This window comes from Nuphar pumila, unplaced genomic scaffold (genome assembly GCF_984573655.1).
Source record: "Nuphar pumila unplaced genomic scaffold, dmNupPumi1.hap1.1 HAP1_SCAFFOLD_218, whole genome shotgun sequence".
NCBI classification, from domain to species: Eukaryota; Viridiplantae; Streptophyta; class Magnoliopsida; order Nymphaeales; family Nymphaeaceae; genus Nuphar; species Nuphar pumila.
This window is the reverse complement of record NW_028323225.1, coordinates 43,801-52,132: the sequence shown is the minus strand read 5'-3', so window position 1 is coordinate 52,132 and position 8,332 is coordinate 43,801. Positions and strand designations below refer to the sequence as shown.

Genomic DNA, 8,332 nt, shown 5'->3' with positions numbered 1-8,332 from the left:
CTGACCCCGCCCTCTTCGTCAAACTTGACAAGGAAGGCAAGGTGCTGGCCCTCATCTACGTAGACGACTGCCTCATCGCGGGGAAGACCCGCAAGCATGTGCAGGAAGTCATCGACATGCTCGGTGGGATCTTTGACATCAAGGCCCTGGGTGAGCCTAAGGATTCCTAGGACTCAACATCGTGAGAGACAGGGCACGGGGACCTTTGGCCATCCATCAGAAACCCTATGTGGAAAAGATGCTGCGAAAGTATGGATTCAGCACTTGTCATCCCAGCAGCACTCCGGTTATCTGCAAGGTCTCGACTGCTATAGCAGATGTGTCCACCATCCTTCCCCACCAGCAAGTAGAGCTGTACCTTGCAATGGTGGGCTCTCTTATGCACCTGGCCAATGGCACCCGTCCAGATATCGCACATGCTGTGAACTCTCTAGCTCGCCATCTGCGAGCCCCCCTGCCTTGCCACTGGAATGCAGCTGTCAGGGTTTTCAAGTACCTGGCAGGGACTAAGGACATGGGACTGGGCTACTCCCGGCATGCCTCAGGGGAGCTGGTGGGGTACACCGACTCGGACTATGCAGGGGATGTCACCAGCAGGAGATCAACGACTGGCTACGTCTTCCTCCTGCATGGAGCTGCCATATCCTGGCAATCCTGACTACAACCGACTGTGGCCTTGAGCACCACAGAGGCAGAATACATGGCTGCAGGTGCAGGAGGGAGAGAGGCCCTCTTCTTGAGGAAACTCCTCCCGATTCTCGACTACGAGTTCAAGGGCCCCATCCGGCTGAAGGGGGACAATCAAGCTGCTCTCTGCCTCATCAAGAATCCTATGGTCTCAGCGAGAAGCAAACACATTGATGTCCTGCATCATTTTGTCCAGGAGAGAAGTGAGCGAGGCCAACTCTTGTACAGCTATGTGGATACTGACCATAATCAACTTACCAAGCCACCGGCTCACGATCGGCTGACAGCATGTGTTGCTGGCATGGGTTTGCAGCGCTTGAATCTGCCCTAAGCCCCATTGCCTCCTGCTCTCTTGGTGACTAGCCCACCACATTTGTGCTAGTAGTCCTTGCTTATGTGTGCTTTACCCTTGCTGATTATGTACATCAATAAGATAACCCCCTGAAGTGGTCAAGTACGGGGAGTGCCATTGCTTTAAGCCCCTGAAGAGGAGTACGGGGAGCATCCTGTTTCACATTGTCTCATTTGATCCCTTCAAGGATTCCTGGCTATGCATCTGTCCCTCCGAAACATTTGTTAAAGTACGAGGTCACGAAGTAGTCCTTGCATAAGCCTCTACCTGAGTTCCCAATCCGGGGAGTTTGTTCACGCTGGCTTGGGAGCTATACCCGCTCACGAACGGGGAAAGTGTTGGAGTACAAGGAATAAGTACTCCTTCATTCTGTGGGTACCTAGCTAGATAACTATATGTCCACGTGAGACTAGCAGTCTCACGTCTATCTAGATCTGTCCTAAGTAGTGTCTCCAGTGACCCCAGATCCTTCTACCTTCCCCACTGGAGATGGAATACGCTGGCATCCTCCACCAGAGTCCTTGGCTTATATTCTCTGGACTGTCAATATTCTGCAAGTTGTCACTAAATCTCAACAGTACGTAACTGCAAGAATCTATCCAACGTTATTCTCATGATATATATCGAGAGAACATATGCAAGTTCCTACATACAGTTGTACATGCTGACCTATAAGTGGTCTTCCTCAGGCACATACATGGTCCAATGTCATACAAGTGAGGAAGGCACCGAGTGACCTAATGAGGAAACCCCTACAAATCTCAACACTCCCCCTCAGGAGGTGCCGACAAATCCAAAACAACAAAAACTGACCAAAACGCCTGAGCTCCCCCGCTTGAGGGCGCTCGGCTCAGATACACTCTTGAACAGCAAAGTGGGGAGATAATAGAGCACTAGCTCCCCCATTCCCCATTGCCTGTCTCAACCTTATTCCAGCCAAACCGGCCACCAACGAAAAATGCATACGAGCCAAAACCAGCAACATGCATACTGTGTGCAGCTGTTAGGTTTGGAGCCTGGCTAAGCCAGTCCCAACCCTTTGGGTTCAGTCATTCTAGAGTGCATATGGACATAGCCTTGCTATATGTCCATATCCACCTAGGGTGCCAACCGTAACTCACAGTGTACTTGCAGCTATGATCCTATGCAAGGTACACCAAGCCCACACCAAGCCAAGCACCCCTCTAGGGCAAGGACTCCATCCCTAGCCCAACACCAAGGAGGCATCAACTCATGTACCCAAGGACGGCTACATCAAGTATCAAGCCTACCCAAGCCTACTCAAGACAGGATCTGGGGTTATCATAGTCCGCTATGATAACCTCACCCTTAGGTCTGGCCGTGTCAAGGCCACGGATACCCATGGTATGGGTATCCCGAGCTGGTAGATAGGGACTGTGAACCCTATCTAGTCATGTGCACACAGTACCAACGTGCCTATGGCTAGCGTTGGGTGGAAGTCCCGAAAGCCTAGAGGGAGCGTTTCCCATAAGGAACAGGGCTCGGATTGGGATGGGATCTGGGTCCCATCACAGTTATCACCTCGGTTCTTAGGAACTAGCACAGTTTGCCATTGTCACAGCAAGGCGGCTCATACCCGCGCCGTGCTTCTTGCACCTTGATTACCGCATTGCACACTGTAATCATAAGGACCCTACTGGGATCCTTACAGCAGCTCCGCACCACCCAGAATAACGTGTAACGCTCCTGCAGAAGCGTACATCCGTGCAAGACCGCACAATGCAATACCGCAAAATATGTCCGTGCAAAACCGCACAATAAATCCGTGCATAACCCGCACAATGTAAAGCCGCCTAATAAATACCTAAACTGCACAACAAACCAATGCACATTCTGCATAATTTCAATCTTCTGGGAGGCTCCCCTGTTCAGGATTTGGTACGTATCACATGGCAACTACCAGCTTACCACCCGCCTTCTTGATGGTACATCTTCCTTGATCTTCTTCTTGAATGTTCCCCACGATCTTCTATGCATTCTTTGCAGTTGCAGCAGCATCACTTCCAGGCAACCAACCTTGACGTCTGCTCTACGACGAGCCTCGCGCCTTCGTCATCTTCCTTAGGGGTCATCAAACGCAAGCGCGACAGCCATCCACAGCTCCGTGTACTCCATGTCGTTCTTCATGTTGTAAAGCCACGAATTAACGTAAAGCCACGCATTAACGCTCTTGTATACAATCGGCAGTCGTAATACTTCACATACTGACGGAAAGCTCTGACGACTGTCGAATGATGAATGAATTTACACGTCACACACGAACGATACTTTATCTCTGTTCGACAGATTTTTGTTTGTTGCTATGTAAATCGCATGACATGTCAATTTTTGATATGTTCGAGCCCTTCACCATGTCAAGGGCCGTCTGGGCTGTCGAACGAGCCATTGCAAGGTGGGTAGTTCAAGTCAGCATGTCGTAAATCCGGCCATTTCCCTGTGTATAGCTAATGAAACTCCACCCTGCATGTCAGATTCGGGAACGGCTGTTCCAACTTCGGGCTGCAGAAGCTGGCGATGGCGAGGGTCGTGTCGTTGTTGAGAGAGGGGAAGCGCGTGGTCGTGTGCAGCTCCACTAAAGAATTCACCGTCGCGCTTCGAGACCACGTGCAGGAGGAGCGGCCGAGGACCAAGATGCTACTTTACAACGGAGACACCGGCGGAGCGGACCTCGTGGACGTGGCTACGGTGTGGACCAAGGTGGACGTCCTGGTGTACAGCCCCACAATCACCGCCGGCGTCAACTTTGAAGCACCCCACTTCGACAGCTTGGTGGCCCACTTTGCGAACTCCGCATACACTCCAGGCGTGGACATCGGGCTCCAGCAGCTGTTCCGTGTGCGATGTCTGAACGACGGGGACATGCACATGTACGTTTCCGACTCGTGTTCTGATGAAATGCTGCCTCACACAGATGCCGAGATAGAGAAACTGTTACGCGACGACAGCGTAGACGTGTCCAAGCTCATTTCCGGCTGCATCGATCACAAGGCGGATCTTCTCAGTCACATCGTCGTCAAAGGAATCCTGTCCATGCAAAACAGGTCCGCCTCGAACTACACCGCGATCCTGCTCAGGACGTTGAGGGAGGATTATGGCATCCCGTGCATAAGAGTGGACGCGAACAACCGAGACCTGGACGAACAGCTGCCCGAATTCATGCGAAAACGCACCGAGGTCCAGTTCAGTGAGGCTTCCAGACTGGCGGCTGCGTACGGCCAACAAGGCTCGAGTGGCAGTGATGAGGAGACGGCCGCTTCGAGGCTGCACTTCTTCGCTTCGCGCCTGTGGGGGGTGCCTCTGAACAAAGTCGATGCTGGCTTTTACGTCCTGTTGGTGCAGCATCCCGATGCGGAGGAGCGCTACATGCATGCAAAGCGCTTCAAGCTGTGCTGCACGCAGTCCTATGCCGCCAACCACCAAGAGCTTGACATGAGCTCAGACGTAGCGTCCACTCGGCTCCTGCTCCAGGGCCAAAAGATGCTGGTGGACGTAGAGGCTCCGATGAAGACGCTCAAGGGCATGCGTCCCGGCAAAATCTCTGGCAAGGCTTTTGACAAGACGTCGTTCGAGCTCTTCCGCGATGTCATGCGTCGGGCGTTCGGAGTGACGGTCAAACGCCTCTCGAAAGTGCCCGGAGACCCCGGTTATGACACCATAGACTTGTCCCCGATCGAGCTCAAGAGAATCAAGGACGCCTGGAATCCATTGGATTTGCGGTTTTGATTGTCAGACGGCGGTATCAAAGTCGTGAGCGCTGTGAGGCGCCTGGCTGCACAAGTAATGTAACCCCACAGCGTGTTCAACAACTTGTGCTTCGACCCAAACATCGTCAACACCTCGTTCCGCTCAACCTCGTTCATCGGATCACTCGGGTTCGGCGCACCCATGGCAAACACGTCGTCGCTACCGGGCAGGCCTTCTGACCACGACTCACGCTCACGCAGCATCGCCGCAGGAAACTGGTTCAAGTTCACCAACACTTCGTACCCACAGCACCCCAGCACAACAACCACGCCACACGCAGCATGCACCCTTTATCACTGGACCACCATCTTTTTTCGTAAAATTTAATGTCCACAGAAGGGCACATTCTGATATGGGAGCTAAACTGCTGTGCATGCATCATCGCCGCATCGATGCATGCATCCGTGTCTGTACCGATGTCTGCATCGGACCGGCTGCACGATGCAATCTGTGGATCCGGCGCACCAGGCGCACGGAACACCGAGTACTCTGGCACGGATCCCACGTACATGAGTCCGTCGACCTGAATGCCGTGCTTCAGCCGCGTGCTCATTTTGCTCGTCGACACCCCTTCTGCGGCAGGGGCACGGATCATTGTGTCTCACCTGTTCACCTCGCATCCTGTCGCTAGCTCGATCTTCCTGACCCCCTTCCCCGACGATGTGCGTGCCCGATTTCTGTGACGATCGGCTGCCAGGGTCACGCAGTAGAAGCCTTTGCCTCCGATGGCCTTGCCGTGGTCATCTTGCTTGTAGATGCAAGGGGAGTACATAAACTCCTTCCGAAGGACCTTGTCCAGCTCCTTCACATGCGACTCGTTTGCGACTACCTGAGGGTGAGTCTTGCGCATCCACTCGAGGAATACAAGCCGTGCTGCACTGAAAATCAGCTGTCTATCTATGGTACCCAAGTGTGACCAGGGACAAACATTGGCAGTATACAGAAACTAGCAACATTAATGGTATCAGCGATAATGCAATTGTTTCTAGATCCTATCAATGGTACCCAAATGTGACCAGGGACAAATATTGGCAGTGCACAGAAATTAGCAACATTAATGGTATCAGTGATAATGAAATTGTACCTAGACCCTATCAATGGTACCTAAGTGTGACCATGCACACAAGACACACTACAAGAGCTCAATATAGTGTTTACATATGCTTTTATCACATTTAATGCAGTACGCAGTCCTTGGTGAATTTGGGCCCATAACGTTATGTGTACTTCATGTGATCCTCAGATGTACTGCTCCTCATTGCGGCAAAGAGGTCCTTGCGCAGGAACTTGAAAAATACAGTCTCGCCCAGCAAGGGCTGTGCTCATGAAATTCAGTGCTGAGTAAAGGCGCAAGGCGTCTTCTAGAGTGCCGTTGCTGTAAAAGCAAAAATCCCTGCTAGCCGCCCACCATGTTTCCTCATCAATAACCCTCCCACTGATCAGCAGATCACCGGCAAGTGCAAACCGGGCTGCCTCAGCCCTAAACTTTACTTGCATCGCCTGCAACTCCTCGACGGGTAGCAGATCTTCATCGTTGCAGGGATCGTCGTAATACCAGGGAGGGACATAATGGTATACCACGATTTTGGACTTCATAACTCAGCCGTACGGCATCCTATTGCCATGCCACCTTTTGCAACATGCTCACAAACAATTCTGCATGCTCCATGACCAAAGAATTAATAAATTATTCGTCAGGCACAAAGGTGACTTCGCATGGCGCAATGAGGACTTGCAGAACTGCAGCTATTCGGTGCATCATGCCGTTGTCAGTAAACACGACGTTCACACCACACCACGCCCCCCCCCCCCCCCAGCCCAAGCGGCTCGAAACGAACATGCACCACTTGATACAGAAGCATAGCGAATTTCCGTTGTGCTCTAATTGTTGTCGACTGCGCCTAAAGGAGCGTCCACTCACGAGACACTCTGCCCATACTCAGGCCAACACATGTGACGGGCTCCCGGAACGCGTCTAGACAGATTCACACCGCATGCCCCGAGCACAGCAACAAGCACAACCCCTGCTACATTATCTGTAATGATTTTCTAATGTAAGGTACGTTGTGAGGACACCTCATGCTTTAGGGCGATGTGCTGCCAAAACAAACTGCCGTCAATCTTTGAGAGATTCGCCAAGTCGTGACGTACCAGGGCTTCCTGAGGCTTCGTTTTTTACGACGTCAGCATACCAGAACACTCTTTTAACAATTGCAAAAGACAGACCTCTGATTGCTTCAGTGGCCTTCTCTACACAGCTGATCAAAGTTGAGGGCCAAAAAGCTTGGCAAAGACTTTTGTCCCCACCCGTACGGAGAGTCATAAGGCTGCAAAAGCAGCGCATGACGGCATAGCCGATACTCCCAGGTATACCCCTTCTCGTGTATGCCCTCATATTCATCGTCAGAGAACTCTCCATCTAGCTAACTCAACATCCCATCAGCGGGGCCAGTGTTTCACTCCAGAATTCACTCAAGAGTCGGAGCGGTACCTGTACCTGCCCAGATCGTTCGGCGAGTTGAAGTTTGGGTGTCCGGGAAAAGTGCACTTTGCACCTGTGGAAGCCGCACCTGCTCTTCAATTCGCCGAGGCCCGTGCAGCAGCAAGTGGTGATTGCGTACCTGAAAGATCTTGGCACTGGAATTGAGCAATTGCATTGGGAGGACTGCCAGCGAGCGCACTTCTTGAGGCAAGCACTACCGTAGCGAGGCGGAACATGTTGCATTTTCAGGCGCAGATGGCATGGGTGATATCTTCACATCACTTTGTCTAAGATGGCAGCCAGATCAGTCAAGTGATGCTGTTCTCACATGTGCACCCAGTATCGTACCGTAGTATATCAAACATATGGTTCGTCACACACCACAACGGGCCGGAAAACCTTCCTTAGCGCATATTACCTATAGGTATTCGTCACAAGTCACAATTGGGGAAAAAAGCCAACCAAGTGGACGGTTGTTTAATGAATGTCACGCGTCACCCTGTCCAGAGTTTTCCAAGGTGCCTGCGGCACCCTGTGTACCCTGGCCTATTCAAAGCCCGACACCAGAATGAACCCTGTCATGAATGAACGCATATAAGGGCCCATTTTACCTTTACCGCAAGGTCCGCAAAGCCAAGAAGGCTGCAGCTGCCAAATCCTCAAGGGGAGCCCGTGACCGCAAACGTGTCGGTGACGGGCGCCGCCAACGTGAACATCGCCAATGTTGGCAATGTTCATGCTTACGCGGCTGCGGACAGCGCAAGCGCAATCCGTCTGGCCAAAGTGGTCGGTCCAGCCGTGCTCCTTGGTGGAGCATGTAACCGAAAGGGCAAGCCTCCAACTGCTAAGGTTACTGGTCAGCGCCGTTGGCTGTAGTGGTGATGGATGTGATTTTATGCAATGCTTTACATTTTCAGTCCAGGTTGTCAACATGGTTACCGTAGTAAATTAGACAGTTGACAGAGAAAAATAATAATCCATTTTGCGTGACATTATCTATCATCCGAATATTAGATAGAGAAATTCGGGAGTAATAGACCTGTAGG

General features: G+C 51.8%; 1 pseudogene; it reads left to right on the top strand.

Moving 5' to 3' along the window:
- The first annotated feature begins 238 nt into the window (after positions 1 to 238).
- LOC149810741 (secreted RxLR effector protein 161 pseudogene) lies at positions 239 to 658 on the top strand (annotated as a pseudogene).
- The last annotated feature ends 7,674 nt before the right edge of the window (positions 659 to 8,332 follow it).